Raw genomic sequence first — 18,745 nt, forward strand, 5'->3', positions numbered from 1 at the left:
CATTTGAGTGCACCTGTCATTTTCTCAGTCTCTGTGTATGCATGGAGCAAGATATAGGCTCATGAATTTAAGAATGAGAGGATATCATGAGACAGCAACCTCCATCTACGGCCATACTACCTTGAAAGCGACCGATCCCGTCAGATCTCGGAAGCTAAGCAGGGTGAGGCTTGATTAGTACCGGGTTGGGAGACTGCCTGGGAATACCAGGTGCTGCAGGTGTTTTTATTTTTCGCTTCCCTAACGAAAACATACATGGCATTTCTCGCAAAAGAAAATGTTTCATTTCTTGCTACTTTTTCCCGCAGTGGCAAAGAAATATATCGTTTTTTCCTCAGAAAGTTCAACACAATGCAACCTTCCAAAATAGAATTCTTACATCAAGAATTCCGTCTATAATACATTTGAGTGCACCTGTCATTTTCTCAGTCTCTGTGTATGCATGGAGCAAGATATAGGCTCATGAATTTAAGAATGAGAGGATATCATGAGACAGCAATCTCCACCTACGACCATACTACCTTGAAAGAGTAAGATCCCGTCAGATCTCGGAAGCTAAGCAGGGTGAGGCTTGATTAGTACCGGGTTGGGAGACTGCCTGGGAATACCAGGTGCTGAAGGTGTTTTTATTTTTTGCTTCCCTAATGAAAATATACATGGCATTCCTCGCAGCAAAAGAAAATGTTTCATTTGTTGCTACTTTTTCCCGCAGTGGCAAAGAAATATATTGTTTTTTCCTCAGAAAGTTTAACACAATGCAACCTTCCAAAATAGATTTCTGACATCAAGAATTCCGTCTATAGTACATTTGAGTGCACCTGTCATTTTCTCAGTCTGTGTGTATGCATGGAGCAAGATATAGGCTCATGAATTTAAGAATGAGAGGATATCATGAGACAGCAATCTCCACCTACAGCCATACTACCTTGAAAGTGTCCAATCCCGTCAGATCTCGGAAGCTAAGCAGGGTGAGGCTTGATTAGTACCGGGTTGGGAGACTGCCTGGGAATACCAGGTGCTGTAGGTGTTTTTATTTTTCGCTTCCCTAATTAAAACATACATGGCATTCCTCGTAGCAAAAGACATTGTTTCATTTCTTGCTACTTTTTCCCGCAGTGGCAAAGAAATATATCGTTTTTTCCTCAGAAAGTTCAACACAATGCAACCTTCCAAAATAGAATTCTGACATCAAGAATTCCGTCTATAGTACATTTGAGTGCACCTGTTATTTTCTCAGTCTCTGTGTATGCATGGAGCAAGATATAGGCTAATGAATTTAAGAATGAGAGGATATCATGAGACAGCAATCTCTACTTATGGCCATACTACCTTGAAAGCGCCTGATCCTGTCAGATCTCGGAAGCTAAGCAGGGTGAGGCTTGATTAGTACCGGGTTGGGAGACTGCCTGGGAATACCAGGTGCTGTAGGTGTTTTTATTTTTCGCTTCCCTAATGAAAATATACATGGCATTCCTCGCAGCAAAAGAAAATGTTTCATTTCTTGCTACTTTTTCCCGCAGTGGCAAAGAAATATATCGTTTTTTCCTCCGAAAGTTCAACACAATGCAACCTTCCAAAATAGAATTCTGACATCAAGAATTCTTACATCAAGAATTCCGTCTATAGTACATTTGAGTGCACCTGTCATTTTCTCAGTCTCTGTGTATGCATGGAGCAAGATATAGGCTCATGAATTTAAGAATGAGAGGATATCATGAGACAGCAATCTCTACCTACGGCCATACTACCTTGAAAGTGCCCGATCCCGTCAGATCTCAGAAGCTAAGCAGGGTGAGGCTTGATTAGTACTGGTTTGGGAGACTGCCTGGGAATACCAGGTGCTTTAGGTGTTTTTATTTTTCGCTTCCCTAATTAAAATATACATGGCATTCCTCGCAGCAAAAGACAATGTTTCATTTCTTGCTACTTTTTCCCGCAGTGGCAAAGAAATATATCGTTTTTTCCTCAGAAAGTTCAACACAAAGCAACCTTCCAAAATAGAATTCTTACATCAAGAATTCCGTCTATAATACATTTGAGTGCACCTGTCATTTTCTCAGTCTCTGTGTATGCATGGAGCAAGATATAGGCTCATGAATTTAAGAATGAGAGGATATCATGAGACAGCAACCTCCATCTACGGCAATACTACCTTGAAAGCTCCCGATCCCGTCAGATCTCGGAAGCTAAGCAGGGTGAGGCTTGATTAGTACCGGGTTGGGAGACTGCCTGGGAATACCAGGTGCTGAAGGTGTTTTTATTTTTTGCTTCCCTAATGAAAATATACATGGCATTCCTCGCAGCAAAAGAAAATGTTTCATTTCTTGCTACTTTTTCCCGCAGTGGCAAAGAAATATATTGTTTTTTCCTCAGAAAGTTTAACACAATGCAACCTTCCAAAATAGATTTCTGACATCAAGAATTCCGTCTATAGAACATTTGAGTGCACCTGTCATTTTCTCAGTCTCTGTGTATGCATGGAGCAAGATATAGGCTCATGAATTTAAGAATGAGAGGATATCATGAGACAGCAACCTCCATCTACGGCAATACTACCTTGAAAGCTCCCGATCCCGTCAGATCTCGGAAGCTAAGCAGGGTGAGGCTTGATTAGTACCGGGTTGGGAGACTGCCTGGGAATACCAGGTGCTGCAGGTGTTTTTATTTTTCGCTTCCCTAACGAAAACATACAACGGCATTTCTCGCAGCAAAAGAAAATGTTTCATTTCTTGCTACTTTTTCCCGCAGTGGCAAAGAAATATATCGTTTTTTCCTCAGAAAGTTCAACACAATGCAACCTTCCAAAATAGAATTCTTACATCAAGAATTCCGTCTATAATACATTTGAGTGCACCTGTCATTTTCTCAGTCTGTGTATGCATGGAGCAAGATATAGGCTCATGAATTTAAGAATGAGAGGATATCATGAGACAGCAATCTCCACCTACGGCCATACTACCTTGAAAGTGCCCAATCCTGTCAGATCTCGGAAGCTATGCAGGGTGAGGCTTGATTAGTACCGGGTTGGGAGACTGCCTGGGAATACCAGGTGCTGTAGGTGTTTTTATTTTTCGCTTCCCTAATTAAACATACATGGCATTCCTCGTAGCAAAAGACATTGTTTCATTTCTTGCTACTTTCTCCCGCAGTGGCAAAGAAATATATCGTTTTTTCCTCAGAAAGTTCAACACAATGCAACCTTCCAAAATAGAGTTCTGACATCAAGAATTCCGTCTATAGTACATTTGAGTGCACCTGTTATTTTCTCAGTCTCTGTGTATGCATGGAGCAAGATATAGGCTAATGAATTTAAGAATGAGAGGATATCATGAGACAGCAATCTCTACTTATGGCCATACTACCTTGAAAGCGCCTGATCCTGTCAGATCTCGGAAGCTAAGCAGGGTGAGGCTTGATTAGTACCGGGTTGGGAGACTGCCTGGGACTACCAGGTGCTGTAGGTGTTTTTATTTTTCGCTTCCCTAATGAAAATATACATGGCATTCCTCGCAGCAAAAGAAAATGTTTCATTTCTTGCTACTTTTTCCCGCAGTGGCAAAGAAATATATCGTTTTTTCCTCCGAAAGTTCAACACAATGCAACCTTCCAAAATAGAATTCTGACATCAAGAATTCTTACATCAAGAATTCCGTCTATAGTACATTTGAGTGCACCTGTCATTTTCTCAGTCTCTGTGTATGCATGGAGCAAGATATAGGCTCATGAATTTAAGAATGAGAGGATATCATGAGACAGCAATCTCTACCTACGGCCATACTACCTTGAAAGTGCCCGATCCCGTCAGATCTCGGAAGCTAAGCAGGTTGAGGCTTGATTAGTACCGGGTTGGGAGACTGCCTGGGAATACCAGGTGCTGTAGGTGTTTTTATTTTTCGCTTCCCTAATTAAAATATACATGGCATTCCTCGCAGCAAAAGAAAATGTTTCATTTCTTGCTACTTTTTCCCGCAGTGGCAAAGAAATATATCGTTTTTTCCTCAGAAAGTTCAACACAATGCAACCTTCCAAAATAGAATTCTGACATCAAGAATTCTGACATCAAGAATTCCGTCTATAGTACATTTGTGTGCGCCTGTCATTTTCTCAGTCTCTGTGTATGCATGGAGCAAGATATAGGCTCATGAATTTAAGAATGAGAGGATATCATGAGACAGCAATCTCCACCTACGGCCATACTACCTTGAAAGTGCCTGATCCCTTCAGATCTCGGAAGCTAAGCAGGGTGAGTCTTGATTAGTACCATGTTGGTTGACTGACTGGGAATACCAGGTGCTGTAGGTGTTTTTATTTTTCGCTTCCCTAATTAAAATATACATGGCATTCCTCGCAGCAAAAGAAAATGTTTCATTTCTTGCTACTTTTTCCCGCAGTGGCAAAGAAATATATCGTTTTTTCCTCAGAAAGTTTAACACAATGCAACCTTCCAAAATAGATTTCTGACATAAAGAATTCCGTCTATAGTACATTTGTGTGCGCCTGTCATTTTCTCAGTCTCTGTGTATGCATGGAGCAAGATATAGGCTCATGAATTTAAGAATGAGAGGATATCATGAGACACCAATCTCCACCTACGACCATACTACACTGGCAACCAAATGTATTCTTACTTGGCTAGCTCCGCGAATTTCAGAGTATCCCGGTGATGTGCGGTTTTGTGTCATTTTCTCCCGGGGTGTATAGCGTTATTTCCACGGCTGTGATTTAAGCATTTTATTCCGGCTTGCTGCAATACTGCAATGCGGTGTAAAAATGCATGGGGGCGCTTGCGAGCTGTTGTCTCTGAAGTCTAATACCTTCGCGTTCAACCTGCAGTACACAGTCTGTGCGTGTGCGCGCAGTAATAGTAAAATTGCATATTTAATTTATTTTAAAGTACAGTAGGTGAGGGGGTTACTAACATCTGGGGGGAAATGAATTTTAATTCTATGGTGAGTACTGTCTTGTTGCCGTATTATTTTGGTGGGGCTGGCTGGGTACTTCTTTAGGGGGCTGACCATTACTGTACTGTACATTAAAACTTTTCTTTTTTTTTTCCTCAGAAAAGAAAACGGCTAATGGGGGGATTTCGATGGATAATATTGTACTGTATGCTGATGTTTTCCGGCCGTACAGTATACTGTGTAATAAACCCTGATTAAATAAAACTATGCATTTATTCTACATATTCAGTATCGTTTCATTATTTGTCTTCCACAGTATACTGTACAGTGGTATACAGTGCCTAACATCTATTGGCAAAATAATTTTATTCCTAGGTGCCCTAGAACAGAAGTTCCCACGCCAATTGCCCGTGAACTTGACCGCGGCCCTAAGTAGTTCCCACGCCAATTGCGCGAATATAATGTAAAATAACCCGTTCTGTGGGTCTGAGCGGGTTGAAATTTACCTGGTCCCCACGCGGGGGGACCCTTGCCATAGTGGCAAAATATCAGCCTCCCAAGACCCCCGGAACCGGAGGTACCAAAAGACAGTTTAAAAGCACATTACCAAAGTGGCTTTTTTTCTGCTATGCAAGTCAATGGCAGAAACCTGAACTTTAACATCACCCTGACTCCATTCTGTTGACACGAGAGGGTCGCAATTTGCCATGCAATCCTGCCGCAACTAGGGCTACATGGTGACCGAATCTGAGCGCTCTAGCTCGAACAGAACCGGAGTTCTGGGTTCCAGGTTTCTGCTCATTGTGACTTAGCCGCTTCAAAGCTTTCTCCGCCATTTGCGCTCAATGGTAGGACCCTCCTCGCCAGCGTGACCCTTTCTCGCCGCCATTACTGCTCGGACCCTGTTGGGGTCAAGTGAGGGGGTTCCTAACATCTAGGGGCCAAATAAATTTTATTTCTAGGTGCCCTAAAACAAAAGTTCCCACACCAATTGACCTAGTTCCCACGCCAATTGCCGTATTTCCTACGCCAATTGCGCGACCAGCCAGTAAAAAAACAGTGCAGCAAGCCTCTACAGTCCACAGTACATTTGTTACACTGGCAAAGCAGCAGATGGAAACAATGTGAGGCAATTCAACATGGTCTTTTATTGGTTATTTACAATATTGAAACATTTAAAGTGCACAGCAATTCAAAACATCAAGAAAACAAAACATTTTTGGTGCGTGGGGCACAGGGAGTTAAAGTGGCTTGCTTTTTTTAACCATCCATACACAATAAAACATTCTGCAGCCTTTATTAAATTCTTCTGCCTGCCACAAAACATTTTTGGTGCGTGGGGCACAGGGAGTTAAAGTGGCTTGCTTTTTATACTATATTTGGGGGTTGTCTTTGGGGTCTAATCACACCATCCCCCTCCCCCAACCCTTAGAGGCCTGTTCTTTGAACGGTACTGTAATGCTTTCAAAAGTCCCCTCTCGAATTTGGAAAACCTTTGTGAAACATGGGGAAACATGAGTAATGCACATTTATAAGAATATTATTTAATACTACAGTATACAGTATACAGTACAGTACTGTAATGTAGTGTATAATATACTGTACTGTACATACTGTATAGTAAAATTGATTTTTCTTTAGTCTTTCTTTATCTTTTCCTCATTCTATCTGCAGTACAGTAGTTCATTGAGAGAGGAGAGGTTTTGTGTACATCATTGCTGCTGTTTATATACTGTACATTTGACTGTACAAGCAGATTTGACTGGACACAACGCCCCCATCCCGCTAGGCTACCGTTTTTCCTGGAACGACAAGAAAACCAAAAATTAGTGCAGTTACTGTACTGTATTATGGCAGAACTACTGTAGTAGGTGGCTGGTGCAGCTTTCTCTGGAAAGAAAAAAAATGGGGCAGTTAGTAGGCAGTTACTGTAGTACTGTCCAACTAGTGTACTGTATACCGTACTGGAACTACTGTATACTCTGACTACTGTTAAATTCTATGTACAGAGTATCTGTAACCTAATGGCTGGTGCTGCTCTCTCTGTCTCTGTAAAGAAAAAACTAACTACTGTATACTCTTACTATCTGGAAAGAAAAAATCTGTGCCATACTTACCTGTAACATACTGTACTGTACTTACAATACTACAGCACAGTACTACTTTCCTGATGCTTGCCCATTACGCGCCATGACAATGGGCAACACAGTGGCAATGTGGTCTATATATTTATTGCAGCGTTCCACGGTGAGTACATCCTTCCAAAAACTCAGTATGCCTTTCAACAACTCGTCCTTTTTGGAGGGTTTCACCACTTTACGGATATGGTCCTTCAGCTGATGCCAGACCATTTCGATCGGATTGAAGTCTGGCGACCTGTCATTGGAAAGAAAGGACAATTGGTTTAAGAGCTAAAAACAGTGGGGAACAAAAATGGGACACGGTCTACTGCACTTACTCCGCTGGCGTCTTCACCCAGTTGATGCCGCATTCAAGGATATGTGCCGTTGACGCGGTGTGCTTGGGATCATTGTCCTGGTAGAAGCAGTGACCATTGGGGAAGTCTCGTGTGATGTATTGCACTATCTCGGGCACAATGTTGTCTTGGAAGAAAGCTTTATTCATGATTCCTATAGCAAGAAAAGAAAAGTGCTCAAAAAACTGCACAATAGTACAGTACAGTGCATACGGTAAGGCAACACTAGTCAAGTACAGTGCATTAGGCGACATTATATTTGATACATTTTACCTTCAAAGATGACAATGCATCCCGGTCCACGCCTAGAGATGGCACCCCACACATGCAGCTTCACAGGGTGTTTTGGCCGCGGCTTCAAAGATAAGCGACCTTTTTTGTGGAACGCAAACCTTGCAAATCTCTCCAGCGACACAGTAGACTCATCAGTGAAGATGCAATCCTGGAAAGTCTCCCCGCTGTCGGTCGATCCATGCCTGGGCCTGGAGCACTCTTTTGATTTTGTTTGCGTCCCGTATCATGGGGTACGTTCTGTAATGACAAGAAATTAAAAAAATTTGCGGCACAATGCAATACAGTTTGCGAAACAACACTTTTACCTCCTGTACTGTCCAGTACTAACCTCACACGTCCATATTTCCATCCAATGCTGCGTCGCATCTTCTTTATGCTGCTCTCGGATACAGTCAGATTGTGCTTTTCCTGCAGAGTGTATTTGACCCTTAATGCACTCCTCTCATCATTCTCCTCACTTATTTTGTCCACCAGAACAGTTGTCTCCCTACAATGTAAAGAAATTATATTGTTTTATTAATATGCAGCAATATAAGATGTATATAAATGCAATGTTGTAATATACTGCACAGTACATTAAATATAAATAGACAAAATATATATACCGTTGTAAGATTAATTGAAATATACAAAAAATGTATACTGCTGTACTATAAATATAAATAGACAAAATATATATACTGTTGTACTATAAATATAAATATACCAAATAAATCTACTGTTGTAATATAAATATAAATATACAGTACATCCTATTCAGTATATACCGTTGTAAGATTAATTGAAATATACAAAAAATGTATACTGCTGTACTATAAATATAAATAGACAAAATATATATACTGTTGTACTATAAATATAAATATACCAAATAAATCTACTGTTGTAATATAAATATAAATATACAGTACATCCTATTCAGTATATACCGTTGTAAGATTAATTGAAATATACAAAAAAAAAAAAATTTTGTTAAGTTTTATAAATATACTTACGCGTTTGTAACCCTTGGTGCCTTTTTCCGGTCTCTGTTTTTTCCTTGTGCATGATAGCTCACGGTGGTTAATGGCATAACGAGGTCAGAAGTAGCTAACCAGCGTTGGATAGCAGCAATTCGGTGTCCGCTCCTGTACATCTCCTTCATTCGCATGCTGAGATCCTTTGAAATCTTTTTAACAGGCATTGCTGCGAGTGGAAAGAAATACAAACACAAGAATGTATATTCGATGTTTAGTCGATGTGTATTCAATGTGCAGTCAATCCACAAAATGGATGGTGTATTTATACGGTAATGACTCACATTAGAGTACGCCCACTTTCAACACCTGTACCTGGCCACAATGCATAAAAGGTCACACACTTTGCATAGTCTACCACTCCAGGATCTTTATCTGAACTTGCCCTTGTCCAGATACTGTACTGCATTGTGCCACCTGCTTCCATGGAGCATCCCCGGTTCTATGGACACAAGAACCCTCTCACCTCTGCCGTGCCTGTCATGCTGAAAAAGCGAAAGGCGGTTGCCGTTTCCACGCCAAGGGCAAAGCGACAGGCTAAGGCCAATAAAGAAAACCTTCTGCTGACCCCAAAGGCTAAGGGTTTTCTTAAACATAAGCCTCATTATGTGAAGATATACGCTAATATGCTCTCTACAGAAAACGAATGGCAGCCAACCCATCGCACCCGCAGACCACTTCCACCCATATGCTTCGACGACTCTGCTGTAGCTGTCCCGGAAATCTTCATCCCGTCTTCTCCACCCCCATCTTCTCCGGTTCCATCTGATGACGCTGCCACCTCTGAAATCCACGGGTCAATTTCTCCTTTGCGCTTAGATGACTCTGCTTCTCGCCCGGAAATCCAAAGGTCACCTTCTCCATCCCTCTTCGACGATGCTGCCGCTTCTCCTCTACCGGGTATCCACAGGTCACCTCCTCCACTCTCCATCGATGCCGCTTCTCTCCATGGAACCCCCATCTCATCCTCCGTTGCACCCATCCCCCCAGATGTCCAGACGCCATGCACAAGAAGCAGCTGTTGGACCGGATGCTGAATGGGATAAGTTTGGATCTCCCCGGGAATTCTATTTTGCTATCAAAGATAGATCTGCTTTTGGAGACAATGCTAAATGTGGAGCAACGGATGCTACAAATGGAGCAAAGGGATGGATCAACGGATGCTACAAATGGAGCAACGGATGGATCAACGGATGGAGAAGATAGAGGCTGACATTGCGGGCATACATTATTTGCTCGGTGCTAATGCCCCTGTTTCCCCGACGCCGGAGCAGGAGGGTGACATGGATGTGATGAATGGGAGCATCGAACCCCTTCCATCACCAAGCGCCCCCCCTCCACCACAAGATGTAGTGTACCAGTACATGTATGCCGTTGAGGAGGACATGACAACCCCATCAAGACCACGCCAGGAGACAACACGGCGACCACGACCGGAGGAAAGCTTCCTCTCAGACATCCTACCATCGCCCATCGCCACAAGCACACCCGCTCCCAAAAGACCTACACCCGCTCGCATCGAAACAGTGCCCGACATCACCCTGCGCGATCTGCCACTGAAGCTCAGGGAGAAGTATAGGGTGATGAGTGCTGGTGCACCCCACAAGTATGCCTTGATCATTTTTAAGCCCCAGGTTCCCTACACGTTGTACTGCGACTGGGTGTTCAAAGTGAACTACGATGGGAATCGCGTAAAAAAGGCCCTTCCTGACAATTTAAGGAAAAACATTCTGGATGAAATGCGTCGCTTTTATACAGTTACAGATCCTGTAATGAAAGGCGTTAGAGACTGCATTAATGGCGTTTTGCGCCATGCAAGGAATCGGCCATGGATGGACAATGTGGAGGACTGTCAGTGAGACCATACTGTTGTGCTAAACTGTATTGTACTCTCCATGTTTTGCCCTACAGTACCTGCTGTACTTAAACAAAGGAGATGTTGTGTGTTTTTTTTCATTTTCACAGTTTTTCTTGATGTTTTGAATTGCTGTGCACTTTAAATGTTTCAATATTGTAAATAACCAATAAAAGACCATGTTGAATTGCCTCACATTGTTTCCATCTGCTGCTTTGCCAGTGTAACAAATGTACTGTGTACTGTAGAGGCTTGTACTGTTTTTGTACTGGCTGGTCGCGCAATTGGCGTAGGAACTATGGCAATTGGCGTGGGAACTAGGTCAATTGGCGTGGGAACTTTTGTTTTAGGGCACCTAGAAATAAAATTTATTTGGCCCCTAGATGTTAGGAACCCCTTCACTTGACCCCAACAGGGTCCGAGCAGTAATGGCGACGAGAAAGGGTCACGCCGGCGAGGAGGGTCCTACCATTGAGCGCAAATGGCGGAGAAAGCTTTGAAGCAGCTAAGTCACAATGAGCAGAAACCTGGAACCCAGAACTCCGGTTCTGTTCGAGCTAGAGCGCTCAAATTCGGTCACCATGTAGCCCTAGTTGCGACAGGATTGCTTGGCAAATTGCGACCCTCTCGTATCAACAGAACAGAGTCAGGGTGATGTTAAAGTTCAGGTTTCAGCCATTGACTTGCATGGCAGAAAAAAAGCCACTTTGGTAATGTGCTTCTAAACTGTCTTTTGGTACCTCCGGTTCCGGGGGTCTTGGGAGGCTGATATTTTGCCACTATGGCAAGGGTCCCCCGCATGGGGATAGGTAAATTTCAACCCGCTCAGACCCACAGAACGGGTTATTTTACATTATATTCGCGCAATTGGCGTGGGAACTACTTAGGGCCACGGTCAAGTTCACGGGCAATTGACGTGGGAACTTCTGTTCTAGGGCACCTAGGAATAAAATTATTTTTGCCCATAGATGTTACGCACTGTATACCACTGTACAGTATACTGTGGAAGACAAATAATGAAACGATACTGAATATGTAGAATAAATGCATAGTTTTATTTAATCAGGGTTTATTACACTACTGTACGGCCGGAAAACATCAGCATACAATACAATATTATCCATCGAAATCCCCCCATTAGCCGTTTTCTTTTCTGAGAAAAAACAAAAAGAAAAGTTTTAATGTACAGTACAGTACAGTAATGGTCAACCCCCTAAAGAAGTACCCAGCCAGCCCCACCAAAATAATACGGCAACAAGACAGTACTCACCATTGAATTTCCCATTCAGCTTGCGCCGGCGCGGGTCCACTGCCAGTCCAGCTTTCTTCATCATCCACGTCAATAGTTGGCAGCAGGACTAGTCCATCTGTAGTCAGCAGGTGAGGCTGGAAATCGCTTTGTAGGTACATGCAAGCTTCATCAAAACTGCACGCCAAATCCAGCTCAGCCTCAGGCTCAGGGTTGTCACTGACAGTGGGACCGTCACTGGAAGCCGTTTCTGGTGCTGGTGCATTGCTTGGCAGCGACTGTCGCTTCTTATTTGGTTTTAACACGACCCTTTGCCTTTTGCCGCCTCCATGATCATAGATACGGGAAAAACCCGGTGATACACACCAATACCCTCCAACAAATTGGGGCTCAATACGGTGAAAACAGGGGTCACTACATAACCTTTTCCTTACTGCACGCTTCCACTTATGAGGAGTTGGCGAAAATTTGTAAAAGTCATATTTTTCGATAAAATACTGATAAATTTGAGCAACTGTTGCCATTTAATCCTCTGTTGCATTAATCGCAGCCCATATCAAATACGCGTAACTTCTGTCAGGTTTTTGGAAAGCAGGCTGCACTTGAACACTCATGGCGGGTGGGTCTCTGGAGAATAGTGTACAAACTGAAACTGGTCTTTGTCTTTCTTTAATATGAAAAGCCTAAATTGATACATTTTGGCAACTCTTCCTTCAGTCTCAAGGCCAAGGCCAAGTTACAATGGCATATAGATACGATAATACGAATTTGCTAAAATTAAAAAATATCATAAAATATGAGAGACTTGCTTTGTATTCTCTATATAAAAAATAGTATTGAGGTCGTCATATAGATGAATGATAATTTTCCTTAGGTGCCCCACAAAATGAAATATACAAATAAGACTGTTTGAATTAATCATGTCTCATTGTCATCACAAGGATGCTCATTTGTTTTTACACGAGTTACTCGTATATTTTTTTAGATGTACTGTCATGTATTCATAGATATATATATATTTTTTAATTAATAAAATTGTATGTTTTGTTTTTTGTTAAATGGTTGCCCAGTATCGTTATATACATATAGATTTTTTTTTACAACCCATATATGATTTATTTGACTTAACAGCATTAGTTCATAAAATTGAAGCACATGTTAATTATTATCATTTACTTATTTCTTAAATACATATTTCTTTTTATGACTCTTGCTTATGAGCTTTTGGTTATGATTTTTTGACCCATATGCAGTCCACATGATTGGGGGAGACACACCATACTCCATTGTTCAGTTCTCTCTGGTGAATTGTTTTCCCTGGATGATGAGCTGGCTTGAGTCTGGATGTCAGTCTCCCACCACATGGGGGTATAATATGTGTTGTGATGGGGTTAATATTCACAATTCCTCTGATTATGTATAGCTTAATGCTTACTGTCACATTTTTGTGCTGTCTCACAGTAGCAGCAGGCATACAGAGCCGGGATGGGGGCGGATACAGATTCTTCTGTCATTACTCTTCCCTTCCTGGCACTCCCCTAGGGGCGTTTCTCAGGAGAGGTGAGGAGATTGCATTATGACTGTCATTCCCCCGTTCTGAGCCGCGATGCGCATGCGCAGGACAGTTATGTTCTATTGGATAAGAGATTAGTGTGACGTCACAGTTATCGCGAGATTTGGCAGCCATTACTACATAAATGTTGTGTATATCGTGTATAATCACTTCTTGATAAAGTGCTTTGCACGAAACGCGTAGAAGGGTTGCATCCCTTGATTTTATGATACTTCAATAAAGAAAATACATTTTTGGCCAGACATGTCCTTCCTTTGGATCGCGGTGCGCTGCATCACTCTCTACAAGTTACAATGGCACACTGTGGTACAGTATCTTTTTTAAACGAAACACCAGCAAGTGCCGACACATTACTGATTCGGCGCATTAAATGTCATGAATTTATGCCATCTGGCGGACACGCGAAGCATTGCAGCCTAGTAAATCCTGAACCATTATTAATTAACACATCAACCGCGCGTCAGCCGTGTAATGCGCATGGCTGGGAAGGCAAAAGGAGCCCGGCATGCTCCGGGTGAAAATTGTCACATTCCAGGAACATGCCAGGTACATGCCAGTTATTAGTAAGAATAAAAGCTGCCGGTGCAGTACCTGGAAAGCGCCCGATCCCGTCAGATCTCAGAAGTTAAGCAGGGTGAGGCTTGATTAGTACAGGGTTGGGAGACTGCCTGGGAATACCAGGTGCTGTATGTGTTTTTATTTTTCGCTTCCCTAATTAAAATATACATGGCATTCCTCGCAGCAAAAGACAATGTTTCATTTCTTGCTACTTTTTCCCGCAGTGGCAAAGAAATATATCGTTTTTTCCTCAGAAAGTTCAACACAATGCAACCTTCCAAAATAGAATTCTTACATCAAGAATTCCGTCTATAGTACATTTGAGTGCACCTGTCATTTTCTCAGTCTCTGTGTATGCATGGAGCAAGATATAGGCTCATGAATTTAAGAATGAGAGGATATCATGAGACAGCAATCTCCACCAACGGCTATACTACCTTTAAAGCGCCCGATTCCGTCAGATCTCGGAAGCTAAGCAGGGTGAGGCTTGATTAGTACCGGGTTGAGAGACTGCCTGGGAATACCAGGTGCTGCAGGTGTTTTTATTTTTCGCATCCCTAATGAAAATATACATGGCATTCCTCGCAGCAAAAGAAAATGTCTAATTTCTTGCTACTTTTTCCCGCAGTGGCAAAGAAATATATCGTTTTTTCCTAAGAAAGTTCAACACAATGCAACCTTCCAAAATAGAATTCTTACATCAAGAATTCCGTCTATAGTACATTTGAGTGCACCTGTCATTTTCTCAGTCTCTGTGTATGCATGGAGCAAGATATAGGCTCATGAATTTAAGAATGAGAGGATATCATGAGAAAGCAATCTCCACCTACGGCCATACTACCTTGAAAGCGCCCGATCCCATCAGATCTCGGAAGCTAAGCAGCGTGAGGCATGATTAGTACCGGGTTGGGAGACTGCCTGGGAATACCAGGTGCTGTAGATGTTTTTTTTTTTTTTTTCAGTGTTTTTATTAGGCAATTAAACAATACAACTGTCATAGCAAATATCACAGCCTAAAAAAAAAATTTTGAACAACTTTTCTGTGGGAGAAGCAGAGTGGCAACCAGAGTTGCCAGAGAAAAGGGGGGATGCCTTCGGAGAAGGAAGGCAAAGAGAGGGGGGGTGAGGAGGAAGGGGAGGGAAAGGGGGAGGGGGTAACCCATTTGGCTGTTGTAGGTTCTCTATTTCGGACAGTTTATTAGTCCTTTACGGGGAGGGGGTGGGCCTCGACCCGTCAGAGTTGGCTGACACTCTCTAGTAAGGAGGATCCAGGGTTCCCAGATATCCTCAAAGGCGGGAAATTTTTGTCTAACGATGGCGGTAAGCCTTTCCATAATCGTCACATCACCGATTCTGTTTTTGATTGTATTCAGTGCTGGTGTGGTCGTTTTCCTCCAAGAGGCCGCAATACAGCATCTAGCCACGGTAAGAATGAAGGATATGAATTTCCTGGTGGGCCGGACAATGTCTGGCATTGGCGCGGCCAACAGGTAGGTCAGTGGTTCAATAGGTATTTCTAGGTCGGTGACCTCTTTTATCAAAATTTGGACCTTGGCCCAGTATTTCACAATTTCTGGACAGGACCACCAGATGTGGACCATGTCCCCTCTATTACCACAGCCTCTCCAGCATAGGTCTGATGCCAGAGGGTAGATCTGGTTTAATCGTGCTGGGGTAAGATACCAGCCAAACATGATCTTGTAAATATTTTCCTTAATTGTAGTACATAGGGAAGTTTCTGAGGCTGCCTGCCAGATTTCATCCCACGTCTCTCTTTCTATATTCATACTCAGGTCTGCTGACCATCTGAGCATGTAGTCATGCTGTGTGGGAGTCGTTGAGTGCTCTAATACATTATATATTTCCGAGATTAGACCCTTCTGGTGAGTCTCAACCTCGCAAAGGTGTTTGAACTTAGTGAGAGTGGGGTATTCTTGAAGAGGACAGGTGGTCCGTACAAAATTTCTGATTTGTAGATATTTAAATATGTCCAATTCCCGAATTTTATATTTAGTCCTCAGTTCTTGATAGCTCAGGAGCGTCCCTAGGCTCAGAAGATCAGCAATCGCCTCTGTACCCCGTGTGTTGAATTGGACGAACAGTTTAGATCCACATCCCGGAGGGAATTTCGGGTTGTTAAAGATAGGGGTCAGTTGAGAGCTTGTTGAGGAGAGGTCATATTTAATTTTGCATCTATTCCAGACGTCCCACGTGTATCGTGAGGCCTGCAGTTTAAGATTATATATTTGCCCATCTCCTCTGTCCAGGCTCCAGAGGTAGGCTTGCAAAGAAGGCATTTTGGCATATTGAGTCTCTATTTTTACCCAGCAACAACGGGTCGGGTCTGAGTTCCACATTACTACCTGCTTGAGCTGGGCAGCTAAGTAGTATTTATATAAATCTGGTACCCCCAACCCCCCTCTGGATCTCGCGGCCATCAGGACCGATCTGGCTACTCTGTGCCTCTTGCCCTGCCAAATGAAGTGGAGCAATCTGTTCTGTATGTATTTTAGATCAGTGGCCGGAACGTGGATCGGGAGTGTCTGAAAAAAGTATAACATTCTTGGGAGTATATTCATTTTTGCGGAGATCATCCTCCCGAACCACGAGATCTGGTAACCTTCCCACTGATCTAGATCCTTTTTGATCTTGTCCCATAACTTCGGGTAGTTATCCCGGTAGTGCCTTGACACATTAATTCCCAGATACTTAATGTGTGAAGGGCACCATCTGTAGCTAAAATTTAGTTTAAGGAGTTTGACTACGGGATCTGGGAGGCTAAGATTTAGGGCCTCTGATTTGTCGCTGTTTATTTTATATCCTGATACCTTTCCAAACTCCGTTAGTTCCATCTGAAGGTTAGGGAGGGAAGTTAGGGGCTCAGTCAGAGTTAGAATGAAATCATCAGCGAAAAGGGAAATTTTGTATTGTTCTTGATCGAGGGGGATACCCTGGATATTCGGGTTTTGTCTTATTCTAGTCGCCAGTGGTTCGATCGTGAGGGCGAAAAGGAGAGGGGAGAGGGGGCATCCTTGTCAGGTTCCATTGCGAATTTGGAATCGTTCGGGGCCTCCACCTGATAGTCTTACTGAGGCTGATGGGTTTTGATATAGCGCTTGGACACCCTTCAGGAACGAATCTTTGAACCCAAATTTTGTCAGTGTTTGATCTAAAAATAGCAAGTCAATTCTGTCAAATGCCTTCTTCGCGTCAAGGCTTAATAGCATCGCCTTTGCTCCTGAAAGGTGGGCGTGGTCAACTAGGTTAATGATTTTACGGGTATTGTCTGAGGCCTGGCGGACCATGACAAACCCGACCTGGTCCATGTGTATTAGTCTCGGGAGGATAGGATTAAGTCTGTTCGCCAAGATTTTACTATATAATTTTAGATCATTGTTCAACAGTGAGATTGGTCTATAACTTCCGCATTGGGTGGGGTCCTTCCCTTCTTTGAGTATTATAGCCAGATTGGCGGACGACATTGAAGACGGGATAGGACTCCCTTCTAAGAATGAGTTGAACAAGCTCAATAGATGGGTGGACAAGATGGGGAGAAATTTCTTATAGTAGGCATTTGTAAAACCATCAGGGCCCGGCATTTTGGAGATTTTTGAATCCTTTACAGCCATTTCTAGTTCTTCAGCTGTGATTGTGGCGTTCAAGATAAGATTTTCCTCCTCTGTTAGCGAGGGGAGATCGCAATCTGCTAGATAGTCAGTGGCTGCTGAAAGATCCTTTAAGCCTGGGTTAGCAGAGTTGGCCCTTAGGTTATATAATTTGGTATAAAATTTGGTAAATTCCTCCGCTATTTTTTTCGTTATATAGAAGCTCACCAGAGCCGTTCCGGATCGCCGTTATTTGCGATCTTTTTTGTATACCTCGTAACTTGCTAGCAAGAAGTCTATCGGCCTTTTTCCCTTTAACATAATACCTCTGACCCGTCCATTTGAGAGCTTTTTGTACGTTATCCAATTGAATGATTCTTAATTCGCTTCTAGCAGTTGTCAGCTGTTTATAAATTCTCCGGGAGGGATTATTTTTGTGCTGCTACTCTAAACTGATTATTTTGTCAGTAAGCTCTTTGGTTAGTTTGAGTTTAGTTTTTTTCCGGTGGGAGGCAATCGAGATGAGATTTCCTCAGATTGTCGCCTTATGGGCTTCCCACAGGTTTGCTGGAGATGAGACGAACCCTGCATTTATGCGAAAGTATTCCCTAAGGGATTTTTTGAGCTCCAGAACTGTCCCAGAGTGATTCAGTAAGGAGTCGTTAAGTCTCCAGCAATACGAGATCGTTTTCACAAATGGAATGGATAGGGTCATGGTGATGGGAGCATGATCTGACCACGTGATTGGGCCGATATCTGAGTGTGTGGTGGCTTCTAGAATGTTCTTGGTAGCAAGAAAGTAGTCAATACGGGAATAGGTCTGGTGAGGTGCCGAGTAAAAGGTGTAATCTCTTTGCCCCTGATGTTTTGTTCTCCAAATGTCCAAAAGAGAAAAGTCACCCATAATGTCTTTAAATTTTTTCCCCAGTCTTTGTGACTGAGTGGAATGTTGTCATCCTGGGAGGCTCGATTTGTCTTCTCTTGGGTTGAGAGCCATGTTTAGGTCCCCTGCGATAAGTAGCGAGGATAGGTACTGTGGGTCAATTTCTTCCAGAACTTTTTTTAAGAATTCTGTCTGGTTCTCGTTTGGGGCGTATAGGTTAATAAGGGTGATTGCCGTGCCTGAAAGTGAGCCGTATACCACAATAAATCTTCCCTCTGGATCTGCCCGAATTTTTGTTAGATTAAATGGGGTACCCTGACGAATCAGAATGGCAA

The 18,745-nt window shown here is 42.8% G+C and overlaps 4 non-coding genes and 9 pseudogenes across 4 annotated transcripts; all 13 read left to right on the forward strand.

Moving 5' to 3' along the window:
• The first annotated feature begins 103 nt into the window (after window positions 1-103).
• On the forward strand, window positions 104-222 carry LOC142500475 (5S ribosomal RNA; annotated as a pseudogene).
• Window positions 223-504: 282 nt separating this feature from the next.
• LOC142500125 (5S ribosomal RNA) lies at window positions 505-623 on the forward strand (annotated as a pseudogene).
• A 285-nt stretch (window positions 624-908) lies between these two features.
• On the forward strand, window positions 909-1,027 carry LOC142500556 (5S ribosomal RNA; annotated as a pseudogene).
• Window positions 1,028-1,312: 285 nt separating this feature from the next.
• On the forward strand, window positions 1,313-1,431 carry LOC142500487 (5S ribosomal RNA; annotated as a pseudogene).
• A 300-nt stretch (window positions 1,432-1,731) lies between these two features.
• On the forward strand, window positions 1,732-1,850 carry LOC142500683 (5S ribosomal RNA; annotated as a pseudogene).
• Window positions 1,851-2,135: 285 nt separating this feature from the next.
• Window positions 2,136-2,254, forward strand: LOC142500372 (5S ribosomal RNA). The gene has a single exon (XR_012802931.1). It is a non-coding gene; the product is annotated as a 5S ribosomal RNA (ribosomal RNA).
• A 285-nt stretch (window positions 2,255-2,539) lies between these two features.
• Window positions 2,540-2,658, forward strand: LOC142500196 (5S ribosomal RNA). Its single transcript, XR_012802843.1, has one exon. It is a non-coding gene; the product is annotated as a 5S ribosomal RNA (ribosomal RNA).
• A 284-nt stretch (window positions 2,659-2,942) lies between these two features.
• LOC142500783 (5S ribosomal RNA) lies at window positions 2,943-3,061 on the forward strand (annotated as a pseudogene).
• A 284-nt stretch (window positions 3,062-3,345) lies between these two features.
• LOC142500716 (5S ribosomal RNA) lies at window positions 3,346-3,464 on the forward strand (annotated as a pseudogene).
• Window positions 3,465-3,764: 300 nt separating this feature from the next.
• Window positions 3,765-3,883, forward strand: LOC142500677 (5S ribosomal RNA). The gene has a single exon (XR_012803209.1). It is a non-coding gene; the product is annotated as a 5S ribosomal RNA (ribosomal RNA).
• Window positions 3,884-4,183: 300 nt separating this feature from the next.
• Window positions 4,184-4,302, forward strand: LOC142500705 (5S ribosomal RNA; annotated as a pseudogene).
• A 10,040-nt stretch (window positions 4,303-14,342) lies between these two features.
• Window positions 14,343-14,461, forward strand: LOC142500031 (5S ribosomal RNA; annotated as a pseudogene).
• Window positions 14,462-14,746: 285 nt separating this feature from the next.
• On the forward strand, window positions 14,747-14,865 carry LOC142500405 (5S ribosomal RNA). The gene has a single exon (XR_012802964.1). It is a non-coding gene; the product is annotated as a 5S ribosomal RNA (ribosomal RNA).
• Window positions 14,866-18,745: the final 3,880 nt, after the last annotated feature.

This window comes from Ascaphus truei, chromosome 7 (genome assembly GCF_040206685.1).
Source record: "Ascaphus truei isolate aAscTru1 chromosome 7, aAscTru1.hap1, whole genome shotgun sequence".
In the NCBI taxonomy this organism is placed as follows: domain Eukaryota; kingdom Metazoa; phylum Chordata; class Amphibia; order Anura; family Ascaphidae; genus Ascaphus; species Ascaphus truei.